The 22,041-nt window shown below is 37.2% G+C and overlaps 1 pseudogene; it reads left to right on the forward strand.

Moving 5' to 3' along the window:
• The first annotated feature begins 17,909 nt into the window (after positions 1-17,909).
• On the forward strand, positions 17,910-18,006 carry LOC138837186 (U6 spliceosomal RNA; annotated as a pseudogene).
• The last annotated feature ends 4,035 nt before the right edge of the window (positions 18,007-22,041 follow it).

Raw genomic sequence — 22,041 nt, forward strand, 5'->3', positions numbered from 1 at the left:
TCTGTTCCTGGGAACCGACCAGCTCCTTAGTGGCTCACAGTCTGGTGTGATCACGTGTACCCATTGGGCAGTTGGACCTCCTAGGCCCAAAGTTCAAATCCCAGCACTGCAAAAATTCACCCTGATGTGAGAACCCAGTCATTGCACAAATTTTCCTGTGCTGTGTAAGCCCTGGGTCTCAGCTAGGATGGAGAATGTATACGGAACTCTATAATCATGGGAATAGTTTGTCATCCAGGTCACCACAGTTATATCTGTTATCCTATACTCAAGAAAATACACAATACATGAATGAATAAGACACAAAATAAAAGAATGACTACACTGAATGCAAGATGCTGCCCATCCATCTATGGAAATATAGATCCTCTGTTTAAATGATGAATTTATGACTATATTGGCCCCAACCAGGGCTTCATCTCAAGTCCTAGGAATGGCCTACCTCCTTAGTGCCTCACAGGCTGGTATGTTCACCATGACCCATTCACCAATTGAGCCTGCTAGGCCTTGAGTTCTAATCCCAACACTGCCAAAAGATTTACATTGATTTGAGAAGCCAATCGATCCACCCGTTTTCCTGTCCAATGAAAGTACTGGGTCTCAACGAGGATGGAGAATTCTATATAGACAACTCTATAACCATTCAAATGGGTTGTTATCCATGTCAGCATAGTTATATCTATCACCATACTCAATAAAATACACAATACATCCATGAATAAGACACAAAATAAAAATAATAATTACACTGAATGCAAGATGCATACCACACTTGTAGGTAAAGAGAGATCCTATGTTTGTTATTTTGTCCAGTGCTGGGGCTTCAAATCAGGCCCTGGACCAGGCCTGACATTGTAGTCTTCAAGGATGGTGAGATTTCCCTTCCCCCAAAGTGCAACAGAGTTACCCAGACCTCAGTTCAAATCCCAACACTGACAAAAGTTTCATTCTGTTGTCAGAAGCCAGTCGTTGAACATGTTTTCCTCTCCTGTGAAAGTCCTGAGCTTCCACTCGGATGTAGAATGCATAGGCAACCCTATAACTATGGGAACAGGTTGTCATCCATGTCCACATAGTTATACCTGTCACCATACTCAGTAAAATACACAATAACTCCATGAATTCGACACAAATTAAGAAGTGCACCGAATGCAAGATGCTGTCCACACAGGTATGTAAATATAGACCCTATATTTAAATTATGAATTCATGACTATATGGACCTCCCTGGGACTTGACGTCAGGTCCTGGGAATGGCCTATCTGTTTCGTTGCTGACAAGCTGGTGTCCTCACCTTGACCCTTTCTCCAATTGGGCCTGATAGGCTCTGAGTTCAAATCCCAACACTGCTAAAAGATGAATCCTGATGTGAGAAGCCCATCGATTCACCTATTTTCCTGTCCTGTGAGAGTCCTGAGTCTCAGTTTGGATGGAGAATGCATAGGAAACCCTATAGCCAGGGCAATAGGTTGTCTTCCATGTAAGCACTGTTATATTTGTTACCTTACTGAGTAAAATACACAATACTTACATAAGACAGAAAATAAGGAGAAAAAGTACTCCAAAGGCAAGATGCTGTCCAAACATACATGTAAATATTGATCCTATGTTTTAATTATTTATTTATGACTATCGTGACCCACCCTGGGGATCAATGTCAGATCCTGGGAATGGCCTAACTCCTTTGTTGCTCACAGGCTGGTGTGGTCACTTTGAACTATTCACCAATTGGTCCTGCTAGGCCCTGAGTTCAGATACCAGCAATACCAACAATTGGATCATGCAGTAAGAAACCAAGTGTGAAAGTTTTTTCCTTTTCTCTGAGACTCCTGGGTGTTAGGCATGATGGAGAACACGTCTACAAATTTAGATTCCATGTGATAGGATGTCATCAATATAATAAAGGGAATGGGTGTCATCATAGTAAAATCAATGGTAAATAAATGAATAAAACAAAAAGTACAAGGAACAACCACACCAAACGTGTATGGACTGAACATCCATAGGTAAGTAAAAATCCTGCATTTTCAATGTATATAAATAGCATGTTTTCCAAGGCTGGGGCTTGAATTTTGACTTAGAGTACAGGCCTGACTTTCTTATCTTCAAGTACGGTGAGCTTGCCCTTCTAATGCAGTGCTTCAGATTTACCCAGAACTTGAGTTCAAATCCAAAGCCTGGCAGAAAAACAGGGTGAATTGCAAGCCAATGAGCTAATTTCTTTTCATTATTTTTTGCTCAGTAGGGGCTTTGAACTCAGGTTGTGGTAACTCTGCCTCAGCTTCGACACCCTATGCTGGGGTGCAACCACTGGACATACAGTAGATCCTGAGATCCTAGACCCCCAAGCCTTGTGTGGCAAAAATGTACAGAAAAAATGCAGCGAGATGGCCTTTTTATGTTTTCTTCCTTTGCACGGTGACCCTCCTGTGTCTGAATGACACAGTTGCAAAGGGTACTTCACCTTGCATTGCTGAAGGTTGTCAGACTATTGAGGAAGTCATAGGTCCACGTGGGAATGTAGGACTTGATTTCAAATCCTAGTCCTGACACCAATCAATGGCAGGAGATACTAAGAGACTCGTGACCATCCATGGGAATAACAAGGTAATATTATCAATGTCACAGTTGAATGAATTGATGGTGAATGATGCTCCTATAAAATTAGACAGCATCATTTCAGAAGACTGATTTTATTTAATATTTATGAAGCATTAAAATAATACTATTACTTACAGAATGTGATAATTTCAGGATATTGATTGATTTAGTTAATAGTTTGTTAAGAATGTAAACAATAACATTAATTATATGGAGGCATTATAAATATCCAAGAATTGGTAGGAATATAGTCTATATAACCGAATAATGTATAGACATCTCTGACACTTTATAAGGATATATATTTATTAGTGTACTACCATCTGCATGTCAATCTGTTCTTATTTTGTCAAACGCTGGGGCTCGATCTCAGGTACTCGGAACTGCCTGTCAGCTCAATTTGCCACAGGATGCCAGGCTGACACTCACCCATTCATGAATTGGGCCTTGTAGGATGTGAGTTCAGATGCCAGCACTCCCCCAAAATGAATCTTGTATTAAGAAGTTGATGCTGACACGTTTCCTTTTCTGTGAAAGTCCTGGGTGTCAGGAAGGACATGCCATACATATGCAAACCTATATCCTATGTAATCAATGTAATCACTGTTCTATGAGTCATAATAGTCAATAAAATGAGAAGTCAATACATGAATAAAACAAAAAATAAAATAAAAAACTACACTGAATGCAATATAGAATCAACATATGCATATAAATATAAATCATATATTTAAAATGTACACAAATAGGATGTTTTCTAGTGGTGGGCATGGATTTCAGGCCTAAGGAACAGACTTTGAATTTCTTGAATTCAAGGAGTCAAGCTTCCCCTTTCTACACAGTGCAACAGCAGGGATCCCTGGCAGAAAAAAAAATAGCATCTCCATGCTATGTGATGCCCAATTCGTAGGTATTTCATTTGGCCTCCATTTAATGAATGTGATTGTTTAAATGCTTCATAAATTATTAATTAATATCGACCAGTGTCCTATAATGTAATTGTGTATAGTTTTATCCTCAAACCATTCAAGTACTGCCCATTTAATCATGATATACATCACATTCCTTTGATAGTCATATGAATAGGAATGAGTTTCATAGGATCTCCTGCCATTTGTTGGTGGTAGGACCAGGATTCAAACTGTGGGCTCCAGCTCCTACCACTTCAACCTGAGGATAGGGAACTCACAGGTCTGTCAAAGAACATCAGCAAAACCAATGATTAGCCAGGCATCAGTGGCCCCCAGCAGTCCTCCTTAAAACTTAAAAGGTTGTGAAAGGAGGATCATGGTCAAAGTCACCCTAGACAGGAAAGCCCTTGAGACTCCTGTTGAACTAGTGCCAACAAAGCCAGAAGTAATGCCATGTGGCTCCAGTGTAGAGAGCTAGCTTTGATCAAAAGCAACTCACAGATTGTGCCCAGATCCTGAGTTCAAGGTCTGGGAACAAACAGACATAGACAACAATCTGTGCAGCCATCCGGCTAAAGCAGGTCACCCTCTTGTCCCCAACTGGCATGGACAGAGTTCCCTGGGAAATGGGCTGCGTCATTTTGACTCCGCCTATTCTGCCTGCATCACAGGATTCCAGCCACACCCCCATTGTTTCATGGTGCTTTCTGACCAATGGGATACAAGAATGGTGGCCACGCCCACATTCCATGTCGACCAGTAGCACCATGATTCCCTCTGTTTGTTGACACCACTACCAGCAGTTGAGAAAGGTAGAGGTGGCTGAGTGGTGAGCAAGATACTCGAAGCCTAGGAGGAAAGGCCTTCCTCAGGCCCATCGTGTGCCTGCCTGAGCCCTGGCCCCTCCCACCTTCCCCATAGAGCAGCATTTCGAACCTGGTGCTGTGGGCTCAGACCCATGGTTTCCTCAGGCAATGGTGCAATGGTGTGCCACGAGCCAGCTTGCGGCCCTGACCTGGTCCTGGCTCCCCTGTCCTCTGCTCAGGGCCTGAGTGTGTGTCATGCCTCTGCCATTGCTGCTTGCCCCACCTGTAGCAGCTGCCAACAGCTTCTGCCAGCAACACATGTGAGTGGCTGCCACACATCCCTGCACCCTGCACCCCATGTCCCCTCCTCTCTGACCCGGACCTGCGCCTCCCCTGTGCCCCACAGTCTGGCCCCCGCCCTGCCACAAATGTGCCCCAGGGTTGGGGGTGGGTGTTGGCCCGAGGATCTCACCCCCATCCCCAGCGGCTAGTGTCCCAGGAAACCGGGAGATATATGGTTGAGTGAGGAGTGGGCGCCAGAGATCCCCTGGCCTGGAGAAGTGGGAGCCACACTGCCGCACATCTGCACCCTTCCTCTCCCTGGTGAATACCCGGTGGCTTTAGTCAGAGGTGGGGAGGAGCATGTCTACACCTGCCTTCTGGGGTATTTTTCTTTCTTTCTGGGGATGGGAGGTGTTGGATGCAGAAGATAGACACCCTTGCTGTGTGAGCCCTTGTGTTCTGTGTTCGGTCAACCTTTCACCTGAAGACAGAGAGACAGAGAGACACATACACATATAGAGAGACATAGAGAGACAGAGAGATAGAGAGATAATCTTTTTCCTTGTACAACCTAACTGTGCTCAGGTGAGTGATCAGTTGGCAAATTGCAGGTGCTGCATGGATGAGTCTTCTGTCACTGTTCTGGATGTGTGTGTGTGTGTGTGTGTGTGTGTGTGTGTGTGTGTGTGTGTGTGTGTGTGTGTGTAGAATTGGGTTGTAACAAGGAGGAAGAATGCTTTGGTAACTTCTACCTGCTATCTTTGAGGCATGTATTGGCTTCACAGCTGAGGTCTGGGGACCTGGAAAGGTGTGAGGCTTGAAGGGGACACAGCACTGTTAAATTACAAGAACAAGCGATCTGTGTGCAATGGAGCTGGGTACTCCCTTGGGCCTGGTTGGTGGCAGTGGGAGATTTGGAGGACCTGGGAGTGTGGTCTGCAGGGGATGGCTTCCCAGGGGGACAGAGAGCATGACCAACACTTAGTAAGGATACGAGTTCTGCTAGTATGGAGCCCAACAGCATAGGTCAGACTCTGGGTCTTCTCATCATGACGTCTGATGGGCGAGGCCAACCCTATCTTAAATCTTGAGCTGTGATCTTCAGATCTCAGCCTCCTGAGTACCTAGGATTATAGGCATGAGCCTCTGACACTGGCACTCTGGTTCTTTTTGGTATATTAGGGTTAGACCTAAAGACCTTAGGCTTGCCAGTCAGGTCTTCTACAATGCGAGTCAAGCTTTTCTGTCTTGGGCTTTTCTGAGATGGAGAAATAATATATGCTCAGGCTGGGCTGGATCATGGTCCACCTATCTGTGACAGGCATGAGCCACCAGGCCTGGTCTAGTGTAGTTGGGAAGGTAGACATGTAGCACCACGCTCAGTCATTAGTTTAGATGGATTGTCCCAAACTCAGTCCACAGAAGCCGATTCTTGACCAGAGGTGAAGCTCTGGGTTGGGCCTCAACCATTGGACTTCAATCTCCTCCTGGTGCAGTTGAGGAAACAAGGGATTAATACAGAGGGATCTCTGCAGCAGAGACAGGCACAGAGGGAGGGGCTATCTGATCCTGTTCTTGGCAATTCTGTGACCATATGATAGGAAGATTCCCAGAAAGATCTCAGATGGGGTGTGTTATTAATGGTGAAACAGGTATAGGATTATGAAACAAAACATGGATCTCTTTCTTTATTACCCTATCCCCATGAGTAACGGGATCCTTCATTTTGTTCAGTTTTGAAGCTGGGGAAACTGAGGCACAGAGAATCCAGGTGACCTACTAATGACTCCTAGCTGACAGGAAGCTCGGCCTGACTTCTCTGCCATGCTCCTTAGGACAATGGGTGTTATTCAGTCCACTTCTTGTGTTGGGAAGTCCACTTCTTTTCAGTCATGGGGCTTGAACTTTGGGCCTGGGGCAGCTCCCCGAGCTCCTCAGCTCAAAGCTAGCATTCTACCACTTGTGTCACAGCACCACTTCCAGTTTTCTGGTGTTTTTTGGAGAAAAGAGTTTCACAAGTGTTCCTGCCGGGCTGGCTATAAACCACGATCTTCATATCTCAGCCTCCATTGTACTTAGGATTATAGGCCTGAGCCACCGGCACCTGGCTTAAGTGTAATTCTGACCTTCTTTCTTTCTCTTTCTCTCTTAGGAACTGATTCAATGGGTGCTGGAGGAGGTGGCCGAGCATCCCCATATGGTTGGAACCAAGGTGGCCCTCTCATTCTGGAGGTAGACTGTGGCAAAGGCTCTGTCTTGCTCACTCTGTTGTACCAGCTCCATGAGGGAATTCCCTCTGTGCCCTTGCTACACTGTGACAATAATCCATTGTCCAACTAGCCTTACTGGACTCAGTACTGTGTTCAATGCTCTTTTCTAGCAAAAATTTCTGGTTAAAATTATGATACATAGTTACATAATGAAAATGTAATGCCATCTTAAGAAAGTCATTTAGGGTGCTGGGAATGTGGCTTCATGGTATGGTGATTGCCTAGCATGCATGGAACCCTGGGTTCAATTCCTCAGTACCACATAAATTGAAAAGGAAACACTGGAAGTGGTCCTGTGCCTCAAATGGTGGATGGTTAGACTTGAGGGGAAAAAAAGCACCGAGTTTTAGCTCCAGGACTGCCAAAACAACAACAGCAACAACAAGAACAACAGTCTAAGTGAGATTTGGAAACTCTTTTGGCAAGTCATCACACCAAAAGGGCAGAAGCTAATTAACAGTTGTGACAGAAGAGAAGGAATAACTCCAGATGGAAAGAAAAAAATGATAGTAACTAAGGTATAGCAGAAACCGTTCTAGGAAACCATTTTTGGATATTGAAGAACTAGTTATCAACTAGGTTTATTCCTCATTGCCTTTAGCATTCAAAATCTCCTAGGCTAGTTCTTAATCTCTGTGTGATAAATGTATTTCCTTCTATGCTGTTCTTTCATACCTGATCTCCTTTGCTTTCTAAAAATCTGTCTTTCTATATTTCTCTGTGAACATTTTCTGATACTAAATACACTTACAAAGATGGAAGAGGATGCTAATGTAAGAGTCCCATAGCTCATGGGTCATTAATGTAACAAAATGGGAAAGGAGGACATATTTATTGCTAACTCAATCATTCTGACAAGCTTCAATGTCACATCATTTGGTTCAGATTTCCATTCTTTGTCTACATAGTGACATTAAGTGCACATAAATGCAAATATGAGCCGGGTGTTGGTGGCTCATGTCTGTAATCCTAGCTACTCAGGAGGTTGAGCCCAGAGGATTGTGGTTCAAAGCCAGCTTGGTCAGGAAAGTCCATGAAACACTTACCTTCAATTAACTCCAGAAACTCGGAAGTGGTGCTGTAGCTAAAGTGGTAGAGTGCTCAATTTGTGCTGAAGAGCTGAGAGACAAGGCCCAGGATCAATATTGAATAATCACAACCAACAAAAAATTACAAATATGGCTTTAAGTTTCCCTCAAAGGAATGATGAAGTCAATAGTAATCTTCCCAAATGATTTAGTAGTGCACCTACTTTTGCTGAGTTATTTTTTATGGCTTCTTTGCTAAACATATTCTCTTCTTTAAAAATTGCCAAATAGTAACTTTATAATAAACTTCATCTAATATTTCTTGGTTCAAAAAGAAGTACATACAGTTGATGTCACTTAGCTTTTTTACTGTCTTAGTTCAAAGCCAACCCAGGCAAGAGAGTCTGTCAACCCTTATCTGTAATTAAACACCAAAAAAGACAGAAGTGGAGGTTTGGCTCATGCAGCGGAGTACTAGCTTTGGGCCAGGTGGGAAAGAAAGACAACTGGTTAGGGACAGGGGCCACTCTAAGTTCAAGCCCCAGAACCAGCACAAACTAAATAAACAAGGAAACAAAACAAACCCTGGGTATTTCTTTGGGACTCTCCTTAAAATAGTGGTGGTCTGAAAATAGGCTGCTTTTTCTGATCATCCTCACTGGATCCTGCTTTTTTGGAATCCTTATTGCTATGGAAAACTCAGGACCAGACTAAAGGAATTGATAACTGATTCCTGCAACAAGAGAATCATCTCAGGAGTGAAACATCCATCCATAAGACACTTTAAAACCTCCATATCTTTGCTTCTTTGCAGTAGAACATTTTTAAAGTAAAGTGACTTCCTTTTGTTCTATACTGGGCTTCAAATGAAACATTGTTTCCTTTTGTAATACTCTCAACCAGATGTTCACAGACAAGTTTTATATGAGTAAAGGACACACTCACAAAAGTCAGGGACAGAGTTTCCTTCCAGCCTAGGATCCTTTTCTTATACAGTAAAAAAGAAAGCAATAGTTAACTTGAACTTTGTCATTTCTCTATGTTCAATTCCTCTCCTAGGATCAGTTTCCACATCCAGTAACAGTTACTTCCACTTTCTTCCAGTAACAATCTATGGTGCTGCTCCAGAAAAAAATGAATGTTTTATGGCTTCATTGAAATAGCACAAGGATACTTTTGGCCATGAGGTAACACGTGTTTCAGAGACAACTTAGTAAACAGAAATGAAATTTAAATTGCTTATAAATACATTATCCATGAGAACATTTTGTTCAAACTTCCTATGTGCTCTGTAAATTAAGGTGAATTTTAAATAGGAAGAAGGTTCTCAGATCATTTTTGTGAGTCTATGTGCTGTGCAATAATTTCCCAAGTGTACATGAGTTAAGAGTAAGACAAACAATAGCAATTATAGGAGAAAAAGAAGTTCTGTGTTTATGTATAAGTGTTCAATACAATATAGAAGACTCAACAAATAAGAACACATTGAAAAAATAAAGCCAAATCCAATATGTAGATTTATGGGAGTGATATAGAGAAGGCATTACTCCTAAGTGGAACATGAAGCATGAGGCCACTGCCTTTTTAAATCACGCTTGCTAATCACGTAAATGTGCAAAAAGGAGAATGGAAGAATGATTTTGTTTCCAATGCAAGTCAGATATAGGAGAGTAGACACATAACTGGAAAAAAGAATCCATCTTGAGAGAACAGGAATTATACTAGCAATGAACCTGGTGGATAAGATCACATTTCTTTTTCTTTCCTTTTCTTATATTCTTTTTGTTGTTGTTTTTGTTGTTTGTGGCACTTGAAATATAGGACAGGTTGCTGTCCCCCTGAAATGCAGTTCAAGGCTAGGGCTCTTCCACTTGAGCCACAGTGCCACTTCCAATTTTCTAGTAATTATTGGAGAAAAGAGCCTGCAGGACTTTCCTACCCGTGCTGGCTTTAAACCCAAATCCTCAGATTTCACAACTTGGTTTATGATCACATTTCTAACAGCGTACACTCAGGATATGTAATGTATATGTTCATCTATCTTTATATGAATTCTTGAGTTAAAAATCTGGGCTACAGGTTAGACTTTACACTCCCAAAAGTGTTTGAAGTTTAAAAGTTGATAGTCCTGGAAAAATAAAACCTAAGAATGTAAAGGAGTCTGGGAAGTTCAATTTGCATCCAGCTTGGACAGTATGGGCTTTGAGACACTACCTATAATTAATCAGCCAAAAACTGGAATACCAGTCACGAGCAACATTGCTGAATAACAGCTTTAGGTTTTTGCATACATACATACGAACATACACATACACACAGAGGCACTTATAGGTGCACACAAAAAGACACAAATGAAACAACTCTCAGAATATGTATAAAAGTTAGAAAACAATAGAAAATAAGTCCTGAGTAAGATTAGAATCAAATGATAATTTTAAATATTGGAAAGCCTTCAAGTGAACTTTCCCCCAGAAGTTGATAATATTACATAGGTAGGGACCAGAGATAGTAAGAAAGTCAAGTAATCATTATTATTATAGGATCCATGGTGGAATGAATCAGGGAACCCTGCAGGTGCATCTGAAAATGCTCATATCCTGTGTCAAATGTTAAAACATCTTTGAAAATAGTACATAAACAGTCTGAGCATTCAGTCTAGTGGATAAGATCATAGGAGAAGTTCAGAATTGCTAGTCTGTTTCTAGATTAAATAAACAACTATGGCAGGGCAAAGTGCTACAAGCTTGGAATTGTAGCACTCAATTATTCTACCTGGACCAGGTAGAATAATTTTGTCTCATTAAAACAAACCAAACAACAAAAAAGGAATACACAGTTGGAAGTTTGGGCTAATTTTGTCATTATGTTTTGAGAAATCAAGTTTCCTATTGAATGCAACTAATATATATCCACACTTGTGTTTTAAATGCTCTCATCATTACAGATGAAAAATAGATCATGATTCCCATCCAAAAATTTGCAAAAGTAAGTAAGCCTCATTCTGTTGGATTCCAAATTAATGTTGAAGGATTACAAAAGCTTAAATCTGGAGAAATAGCAAAGATCGTCTAATGTAGGACTTTGTAGACCTTGTTAAATTAGAATTTAGATTTAAAATATATTTTTTGGTTTTGTTTGTAATTTCATATTCTATAGTATACTACAAAATTCTTTTTAAGTAGAGGGATTAATTGTTAATTTCACAAATGATTCTGGCATTCTATTTGTCTAGATATTCTTTCAAGAGAGTTATAATTAGAACATAGTTCATAGATAATTCCCACAGTTCATGTATACTGTGTTAATGTGAATAATCTAGACAGAGTTGCCAAAAATGGATGACATTAATTTATACATTTAGAAAAACCAATTTTTTAAGGGTTTGGTTTAATATGGTATGAAGAGAGTAATTGTGTGACATCTTCTTTCTTCTACCTATTTGTAAAACAGGAAGTCATTTCCTTATTTACGTACCTCTGTATACATGGAGAAAAATGCTAGGTTTGGGGTTTGTTTTCAATTTTGTTTTTGTTTTATTGGTTCATCCTAGAGCTTCAACTCTTGGCCTGGCCAGTATCTCTGAGCCTGTTGATGCTCAAGTCTCGTGCTCTACCACTTCAACCTCAGTGCCACTTGAGTCTGGCTTTTGTGGAGAATTTTTTTGGAGATAAGATTCTAAGAAGCCTTCCTGCCTGGGTGGGCTTTGAACCATAATTTTTTTTTTATCTTAGCATCCTGAATATCTATGATAGTTAAAAAATATAAATATAAATAATATTTGCAAGTGTTCTGATCTCAAGAATACCAGTGGAGGAAAAATAATGCAGCTGAATGTATTGTGGTGTTCTTTTCAGAACAAGGAGGGTGTCACATTAGCAGAGGTATAGTATTTTTTCAAAATAGAGATAAGGTATTCATGATGTGAATTAAGGAATTTTAAGGTGCCCCTTAAAAGTTGGAAACTGTTGGGCTAGGATGACTTTATGGCATAAATCTTGGGATTGGTGGTCATAGAAAAAATAGCTTACGCTGATAAACAATAGTTTACTCTTGAATAATTAATTATTACACATACTTCATAGTTTTATCCTCTACCAGAATGTGGCTATTTTTCTGTTGACTTCTCAGTCTGTAACACCCCATTGGAAACTAAATCTATTGCAGAATTATATAACATGCAAACAGGTACTGTTTGGAATCTCTCAGGAATGTTGAGAATTTAAAAATGAGTAGTTATTAGTCATAGGAATTTTGAAGAACACATATATTCTGTCCTATTAACTACTTACTTTTAAAAGTTATGGGTTTCCATAGCATTAAACAGTTTTCTGTTTTAGAATGAGAAAGTACTAAATTTATACTTTTTTGAAAAAATTGGCAAGTATATTGTGAAAATATTGTCTAGTTGTATAACATTCAAGTTGATGACCCTCTGATAAAAAAGGGGTAATTAATTCAAATTAGATGCCAAATAGTATTGATTTTTAAAATATTACTACATAAAGAATATTATTTCCTGTGCCAATACAGTGAAATTATATTTTATGCAGCTTGTTTTTCAATTTTATTATCAAAGTGATGTACAGTGGGGATACAGTAATTGTAAGGTATTAAATAATAACTTTTCAAATTTGTTAACCTTCTCTCATTTTTCTCACAGTTTTCCTTCACCCCTTCATCCCTCACAAGTTGTAATGTACATTTCCAATATATTGTCTTGTGAGTATTGCTATTGCATTGGTTTCCCTTTTGTCCTTTGTCTCACCATTATGCTTTTCCTCTTCCCTTCACTAATCAAGGTAAATGTATATACAATACAAAATGATATACCGGAAGGATAAACCATAGGGGGAAAACCAAAGAAAACCGAAATCACATAGTTCATCAAAAACAACAACCACAAATGAAAAAATCTGGTTCCATATCTTGGAATTAATTGTGCTTAGCATCAGCTAATATGGCTATTTATATACATAACAAAGCCACTGGAATATAATAGCTGCCTGGATACTATATCATGAAAATAGCATGTTAACTTTTTGATGGTAATGGTGGAATTAGGATTGGTGAATTCGCGGTTCTGATAAAGGATTTTCAAGAGTTTTAAAGTTATGACAGGTAAATTTTAATTGTTCAAAATTTTAACAACTTAGTCTATTACGAAAATTTAAATTGCCTGGAAGAATAGTCTTTTCATGCAAAGAAATCCAAGGAGACTTAGTAGAGAGGGAGCAATGTGGATGAAGATGGCTCTTTTTCACACTAAACAAACAAACCTGTAAATCCTGTAGGGTCCCTTGGAATTGTCCTTACCCAGGAAATATATTTTCACTGTTTGAAACAAAGTTGTATTGGAATTTAAATTCAAAGTTCTTAAAAAAATAAGGCATCAAAATTTGTGAATTTACCTTTAATTACCAAAGAGTAATTCTCTTAAAAAGATAATTTGAGTCAAAATATTTAGGGAGAAAGTGACCTTCACAATGAAAGAAGGTGTTGGGATTACACATTTTTGTTTGTAACACTTTCCACAATGTCTTTGGATGTGAAGCAGTGAAACACAGAAAAAAATCTGATTGTATACTTCAAACCAATGATTTCACATTTCTAAGTGGCTCACAAAAGTAATATCCTTATTAATATGAGATAGTGAAGACTTCTGTTATTACATATGCCAAAAAGTTCAGAAAAGAATTGAGCAAATGGAAAAGTTAATAAAAAAAAGTTTTCTTAGAAGACTTAGTTAAGCATATTGTATTCAGCAGTGAAGGGAGGCCAAAACTTTTTCATATAAATTGTGTTAGTATTTTTACTCCCTAAAGTGAGTTTACAGAGCCTATTTGGCTCACTACAGTGCAGAAATGATTGAATGAAGACATGAAAATAAATTCCACGTCCAAATGAGGCAACTTAAAGAGTTTTAAAAGAGAAATAATGAAGATTTAACAGTGGTGGAGCCCATATAGTCCTTCAGCTTCACTAGACATGAAGCCAAGAAGCTGTGATTAATTGGAACTCCGGCAAGAGCTAAGAGGAGGACATAGAAGTAGGACATAGAAGCATTGTCCTTTTGTAACAGACACTGTCTTCCAAGGTATGGGTCATTTAACTATATTCTCCTCCATAAATCTTGGTGAACAAATGCAAGACCAAGAGAAAAATAATCTGTTGAAATAATTTTGCCTAGAATAACTTCACTGTTACTGATATGGTATCTGAGGAGAATCTTAAGAGAGAAGATAAAAGTGCAGTATTTTTTGTTTCCTATCAGCATCTTGTTAGGAAAATATATCTTTGAACTTAGACAATTCTGATTGAACCAACAAGTGATGGAGTACTTATTTTTGTGGGCACTTTAGACACAAGAAGTCTTTTAAGGTAAAAGAAAAAAATAGCCAAATATTTGTGATCACAGCTTCTAGGTCTGTATTCTGGAGACAAAGTTTTACATTAGATTTCTCCTCATTAACATAAATGTTGTTTCATAGCAACCAAATGCAAGAGGGATATTTAATGGACTCACTTGGCCAATTAAACATCATGAAAGAAGAAAATGGCAAATAATATGTAATGAATTATTTTGCCAGAAGAAGGAAAAATATAATTCAAAATCAATTGACTTAAAAGTATGAAGAAAGAGTAGTGGAGAGAGATTAGAGAAAATATAGAGTATTGTTTTCTCTCCAGTGGAATAATGGGTTCATGATCTTGTTTCTTCCACTCTAACCTCACAAGCTACCAAGTGTGTCTCAGGACTGGATTATCCAGTTCAGACAGAAAACTCGTAGAAGAAAGATACTATTTGCAGCAGATGTAGGTGATTTATAACCTTAGACAATCTATTTAATTCTGTTCAAAATTCTCCCCTATCCCAAACTTCCCTCTTTGAACAGTTTTGTTTGCTTTTCCCAAGACTGCCTTTCATTAATAGATTAAAATTTTGAGAGGTCATATTGATACTCTCTGGAGATTGCTGTTTGGTTGTAATTTTTCTGTTTTTTGTTTCTTGTGTTTTTTAACTGAATTTTAAAAGGTTGTGCAATTGTTTTACAATTAAATATATCCATCTAATTGTCCAATGCTCCTAGATCGGAGTCACTCCTTCCATCATTCTCAACCAACCCTTTCTCCAAGATTTATTTCCAATTTACCACTTCTTTATCATATGTGTACATTGAATATTCTAGCTATACTTGCCCCTTGTTCATTTTTCATTCATTCTATGTCTTTACTATAATTCCACTATGGTTTCAACTTCCTGATAGTCAGTGTTAAACTGTCTATTAATACTTTGAATGGTTTATATGCATTCCATGGACATTAAATCCTGCATATTCTTGAACTGATGTCAGCTTATATTTCCATAATTGATTTATCTGCAGCAACAATTTGCTGGAGACTGGAGAGGTGAAGCACCTAAACAAGATTTTATTCTCATCCATTTGGAAGATTAATCTTTAGTCAAAAAGAAAATTAAAAAAATGGCTTAGAATGTATTCCTAACTACGAATTTTTATAAATGGCTTTGTACAATGGTGTGATTCTTTTATTTTACATGGAATAATATTTTCTACTGCCTATAAGTTTTGAAAAAGAAGAAAATTAAAATTTATTCCAAAAGAGGAATATGATAAAAATAGAAGACAGATATTATGTTTGTCATATCTCTGATGAATACCCATATTCAAGACTTAAAGTCATATTTCTTACTATGTTAGACAGAGGGAAAAAATAAAATAACATATGATAAGGCAACTATTTGTGACTTTTTAAAGTGTACCTTATTAAATGATGAAATTTATTAGCTCAGGTTTGGGTTTGAAATTTAGGAGGCTAACCTATTTAACACATTTCTGGAAGGCCCTTACTGAAAAACACAAATTGTGGGTGGTACTATTTCTACACTTTAATGAATGGTTGAACGTGTTTGGCATTAGTGCTGTGTAAATAATTCAACTCTATTGTAACTTGCTCCCTACACTTAAAAAACTTGTAATGTCTCTAAGTATCATCAACTTGTAAAATGTCATTTTGACGAATGTGATTTTAAAAAGTTTATTTGAAAAGGAATACACTTTCAGAAGATTAAATGAAGATTATCATTGGTTTGAGAGTGATATTTTTATACAACAGAACCATGTTGTACTGAACTCCCAGTGTTTTTAAGCACTCCTTAGTGCTTCAAATATTTTTCTGAATTACATTTGACCTCTAAGTCAAGTTTTCTGGGCTTTAGTAGACCAATTATGGATCTATCCTTCAAGGAACTATTTTTTGGCCCACTTATGTTGGAATAAAATCTTTCATTAATCATAGGGGAGGGGTATTAAAAATAATCTTATGACACTTTGTGAAATTGTTCACACATATGGGCTAGTCATCTATAAGTTGAATGTTTTAATTACAGTACTTTCTCTCAAATTTTGTTATTTCATTCTTCATTTTAAGTTGCCTTGCATTCCACAATTGCTTACTGCTAATTCCTGCATCTCAAGGAATTGGGGCCCTGAAATATAGGAAATGAGAAATTGAGATTGGTCTTCAATTACTATGTGCTGAAATGTTGCATGGGCCTTGGTGAGAAGTCTTGCCCATGTTATCTGATGATGCAGGTAACTGGGACCTGGGATCCTAGGACCCATGGGGACTGCAGAAGAATAATGTTTTTTTAGATATCTTAGCAAAATTTGGGTATAATCAATAGGAATGCTTCTGAAATATGGAGAAAAACAGTTTGGGACAAGAGAGTTAAAACAATAGACAGAGCAGCAGAGTAAAATGTATTATAGATTAGAGGAAAACATTGTTTTTTTACCATGTGGATTCAGAAGACCAAGAACAGTTAGGATGTATCACAAGTTTATACTATAGACATTGCATTGATACTTTTTATATTCTAATATATATTTTAAACCTAATTATTTATATTCCAATTCTATTTATTGGAATAAATAAATATAAATTTATTTGTCAAATTATCAACTAATTCTAGTAAGTTTTACTGTGTGAAATATAAAATCAGCACATATAAATATAAAATATATAACTATATATAATATAATTAAAAGGCACAGGTTTGCATTGTTCTGTTGTAGTTACTGTATGAAACGCAACTCTGTTTTAAAGTATTATTCCATTATCTCTACCTTAGTGTGTGATAGAGTTAGACCTAAAGCTTTACCATTTGTAGATTTACAGCATGGAGGCAAGAGGAAACACTGTGATTAAAACAGTATCAATTTAATGCTTAATAACGAGGAGAAACATATGAACTTCTCCTGCATCTATGAAAATATTTGGTGATAAAAAGTCAGTAGTGTAAGTTCCTGCCTGGTTGGATAGTAGACAGGCCAGGACATTAAGTAATCATGCATATGAACAATTTTTTTACCTTCTTGGCTTTAACTACTTTTGAAATGGAAGGTATAATAAACAATTATATTTTGATAAAATACCTTCTAGTCTGAACAGTTCTGTTTGAACTGTTCATCTCTCTATGATCCCTTGTAACCAAGATTAGTTTTGTTCTAGTAAGACAATCTATGCTGTCAGGGTAAGATATTCTGGTTGGTCTGTTCCCACATGGAAGAAAGGTAAAGGCTCAGGTAGACATTTGTGCCAGTAACACCTCATTTGGGAAAATATCAGCTGAAGAAGTTTAGAAGTAGCTCTTAAGCAATGCTTACTTTGAATCCATTAGGCCCACATAGCTAACACAGTTGGATAAATAATTACTTGAAAAAGCCATCACCTTTGGACCTATCTATAAATAATTGAGAGTACGATCAAATTCCAAATAAAAAGACTTAAGATAGTCATTGACAAAAAAATTTGCAAATGTGAGCAATTGATCGATCAATATAATTTTTTCTACTATTCACAGAATTTTATGGAAATAAGATCGATAGCATTGTTCGGAACAATACGGTTTCCTTGTTAAAAGTAGGCACCCATAGATATAGGCTTGTATAAAGATGGCATCATTAACTACTTAAATTTAGAAGATACTACATGCTTCAGCAGCACGAATACTCAAATTACAATGCAGAGATTAACATGGCACTTGCACAAGGATAATATGAAAATTTGAGAAGTATTCCATATGTTTCATTCTTCAGATGCAAGAAATGAAAAACAGTTATTAAAAAGTTGATTACAAAATTACAACTGTAACAATACACGTAATTCATATAATTAAATTTAGTTTGACATCAGTGTATTAAATATTCACCTCAGGAAGGCGTTTACATAGAATAAACTTTACAAAACTTTTCAAATTATACAACATTGTCATTTTATCCCAAAGAAAAATAATATTAAGACCTAGAAAAAAAGGAATCAAACTGTTTCTATATGGAATGTAATCAGAAAGGACACATTAATGAACCTAAATATTATAAAATAATGTAGAATTCAAAGTATATCTAGGAGAAAATAAAATATATTATGAACATTATGCAAACATAGAATATAGGATATTGTCAAATATACTTTTTCAGACAAGCACCAGAAATATTTTAGTTTCTGTACTACTCATTTCAACAGGTAAGTTAAAATTGTTTCTGATTAAAAAATCACAAACTCTGAAGAAATCATTATACATGTATACAAAAACTATTGAATACATTTTGACATCCAATGCAGGCAATTCACTTGGAAGAATTCTGCAGAATCCATGAATTTTTACTGTAAAATATTGGTGTTGCCAGGCACATGTGGCTTATGCCACAAGAGGCTGAGATCTGAGATCATGGTTCCAAGGCAGCCTGGGAAGGAAAGTCTGTGGTACTCTTATCTCCAATAAACCACTAGAAAACTGAAAGTGGAGCTGAGGCTCATGTAGTAGAGCTCTCATCTTGAGCTGAAGAGCACAGAGGTAGCTCCCAGGCCCAGAGTTCAAGCCCCATGACAGACCAAAATAAAATATATTGCTCTTATTTGGATTGTGAAAATATTTTGTAGGGACACAAAAGATCGACTTGCATTTTTGAAATTTAAGAAACTTAACCCGACCATTAGGACATAGGTGAACAATTTGTACAGCCTTCCACAACTTCATAGAAGTAGTGATACATACTTATCCTTTTGGCAATATCAAGTGCAAGTTTTTCTATGTTGTTCTCCAGGCCTGGTTTTATATAATGGTTCAACAGAAGGAGATCCAGCGTATCTTTGCTAGCTCAATTCTCAGCAGCAAGATGTAAGGGGGACAAGAGGCCTTTAGTTGGGCATTGGTATTTGGATCATGATGAAGTAATAAAGAAGTCACTCTGGTATTATTCCACGTATATGCACTGTGCAGGGGTGTCCAGTCATCTACAGTTATTGCATGTGCCGCTTGAGACACCAACTCACTGACAATGTCTAATTGTCCACTGTACGCTTCTCGATGAAGAGGGGTATACTCATCGTCATCCCTACTATTCACATGAGTGGCCTTTTGGGAAAGAAGTCTCCACACTGTAGTTAGCCGAATATTTTTGGCAGCCCATTGAAGAAATTTGCTTGGATCCTTCTCCATTTTATTCTTGCAATTGATATCATTCGTTATTTTTTCATCTTGTTCTTCATATTCCTAAGAATTGCCTAACGAGAAACTTTGAGTGCCAGTGGGAATGAGGTGTCCATGTATTTTCCTAATAGTTCACATTGGTTGAACTGGTCAGAAATATCCAGTGATTTTTCTGCAACTGTTTATTCACCATGATTTATTTTCTCTTTTTCCAATTTTACTATTCGAAATTATTCTAACTGGAGAGTAGGGAATTGATGGAGAGCAGAGGAAAGATGTTCCTCCGTATTCAAATGTACACACTGAAAATGAGGACCAGCGATGTCTTCATGTGCAGCTTATTCTAGGAATGAGAAATTAGGAAATAACGCCTTCTATATAAATGATTTGGGAAATGGCAGAACAAAAACTGAAATGATGCAACCAAAAATATGAAAGCAAAATAAATCAGGATAATTATGGAGCAATCATATTATCTATGAGAACCAAGAAAGGGAGAGAGAGAGACAGATGATGTGCAATGACCTAGCTAGCGACAAAATCCATGCCTCTGATCAATTTATAGAGCAAACAAAATTTTAATTTTTTAAAAAAGATGGGAATAGAATTCATGTATTTACTTGAAATTATTAAATACATTTTTAGTAGCCTACATAAAGAGACATAACTTTGACCAAATTACAGACAATAAACTAATTCCTTGATAATTCTAGCAACAGATCTGACTGAAATCAGGTGAATCACACTTTTCCTGTATAATGAAGAAATAGGAAGGTAGTAAAGTAGCTAGAGAAGGCAGGGAGATTGTATCTGTGACAAAACTTTGTGAAAATTGGTATTTAGGATTTCTTACTGGTGATCTACTTGCACTGGAAGCATGATTCTGAACTATTGATTTCTGATTCTGAATTATTGATTTGATCATTATATTCTCCAAGAAGAAAAATGAGAATTGATAGTTAAGGACTACTAATACATTTTGACCTTCTCACTAAGCACTTTCAATTATTGAAATCACATGAAGACAATAGACAGGCCTACTTTTTAGATGAAAGCACGTGTCTTTAAAAAAAAACAAGGAATGTATGTAGTCATGCAAAGGACTTCTATTTTACCAATGCCTCATACATTTTTCTAATGTTGGGTAACAATAAATAATGGATCTATTAGAAAGCTCTTAAGGCTCATATGTTCAATAGTGAGTTCTCTTTCACTATAATATGGTATGTTTTGTGTATGGTCATAAGAATAATTTACATTACTAACTTGAATTTCTGACAGGAGAGTATCATCACTGTACATCTTGCTTCTATTCTCTCAGTTTTAAATTACTATTTAAGTATGTGCATTAGATAATTATAGAGGAAAAAGTAGAAGCCACACTGATGGCTTATGTCTTTATTAGTAGTTAATCAGAAAGATGAAATCTGAGGATTGTGGTTTGAAAGCAGACCAAGAAAAAAAAAAGTCCATTAGATTCTGATTTGAATGTAACCAGAAAAAGCTAGAAATGGAGCTGTGGTACAAGCAGTAAAATGCTAGCCTTGAGAAAACTGAAACAAAAAATAAATTCTGGGACAAAGCCAGACCCTGAGTTCAAGCCCTAGTATTAGCACCAAACAAATTAATAAGGTAATCAATTAATTAAAAATAAATTAAGTGGTCACATTTGGAGAGGCAGGTAAAATGTAACATGGGTGTGATGGTTCATGTATTATTTTGTAATAAGGCATATTATCATTTGTACAAATCACTAATATTTTATTTGAACTTTTTTGTACAATAAACCCTGAATTTAGCATGCATGTATATGTGTATGTACATGTGCGAACATGTGTATACATGTATATGTGTGTGTGTGCTGTTTCAATGTTGCTTGCCAATGTGGACATGGTGAGGCTGAAAAGAGCTGTGTTGCAATGTTTTATTTACCAGTGTTCTGTCATGTCATTTCAGTGGAACCACCCTTCTGTACATATTATTTGTCTACTAAAAAAGTCATCATAATCAAAGCATTTACAGCATTAAGTTAGAGAAAGAGACCGCTTTCAGCTCTTATTGTATGTGAGGTAAGAAGCTACGGACATAATTAGGTAGTAAGTTATTGCTGTAAGATGATTGTCAGTACAAAATTCATATTTGACCTCTTAAATTGGTTATACTTTTAAGATACACTCATGGAGTGATTTGGACCGACTTGACCAAGCAGGTATTACTCTCTGGTTATTCCTGTGAAACACAAGTTGGATAAACTCTTTCCGGATTTCTGTAGAGAATCACTTTCTTTGCAAGACCATATCTATTCGCACTAAGAGTTAATCAAACCCATATTACATTTGAATATCCCATCTTATAGACAAAATAAGTATTGTCGATATACTTGTTAGATATTCCTTCCAAAAACGAACAAACAAAAAGGATGTGTCATGTCCAGATTGTGTATGCATTTGAAGGTGTTTTGTACATTCACAGGGATCTTTACCAATGGCTCTTTTGTGGGAGTAACTATGAAAACTTTAACAAATAAGGCTTTTTGAATATCGTTTCCAATATACATAACATCCCAGAGGAAGTCTTGCAATTTCTGAAAGTTCTTTGAATATTTTAGTATTATTTCAGTTCATTAACTAT

This window comes from Dipodomys merriami, unplaced genomic scaffold, assembly GCF_024711535.1.
Source record: "Dipodomys merriami isolate MVZ:Mamm:240054 unplaced genomic scaffold, mDipMer1.0.p SCAF_2651, whole genome shotgun sequence".
NCBI lineage: Eukaryota > Metazoa > Chordata > Mammalia > Rodentia > Heteromyidae > Dipodomys > Dipodomys merriami.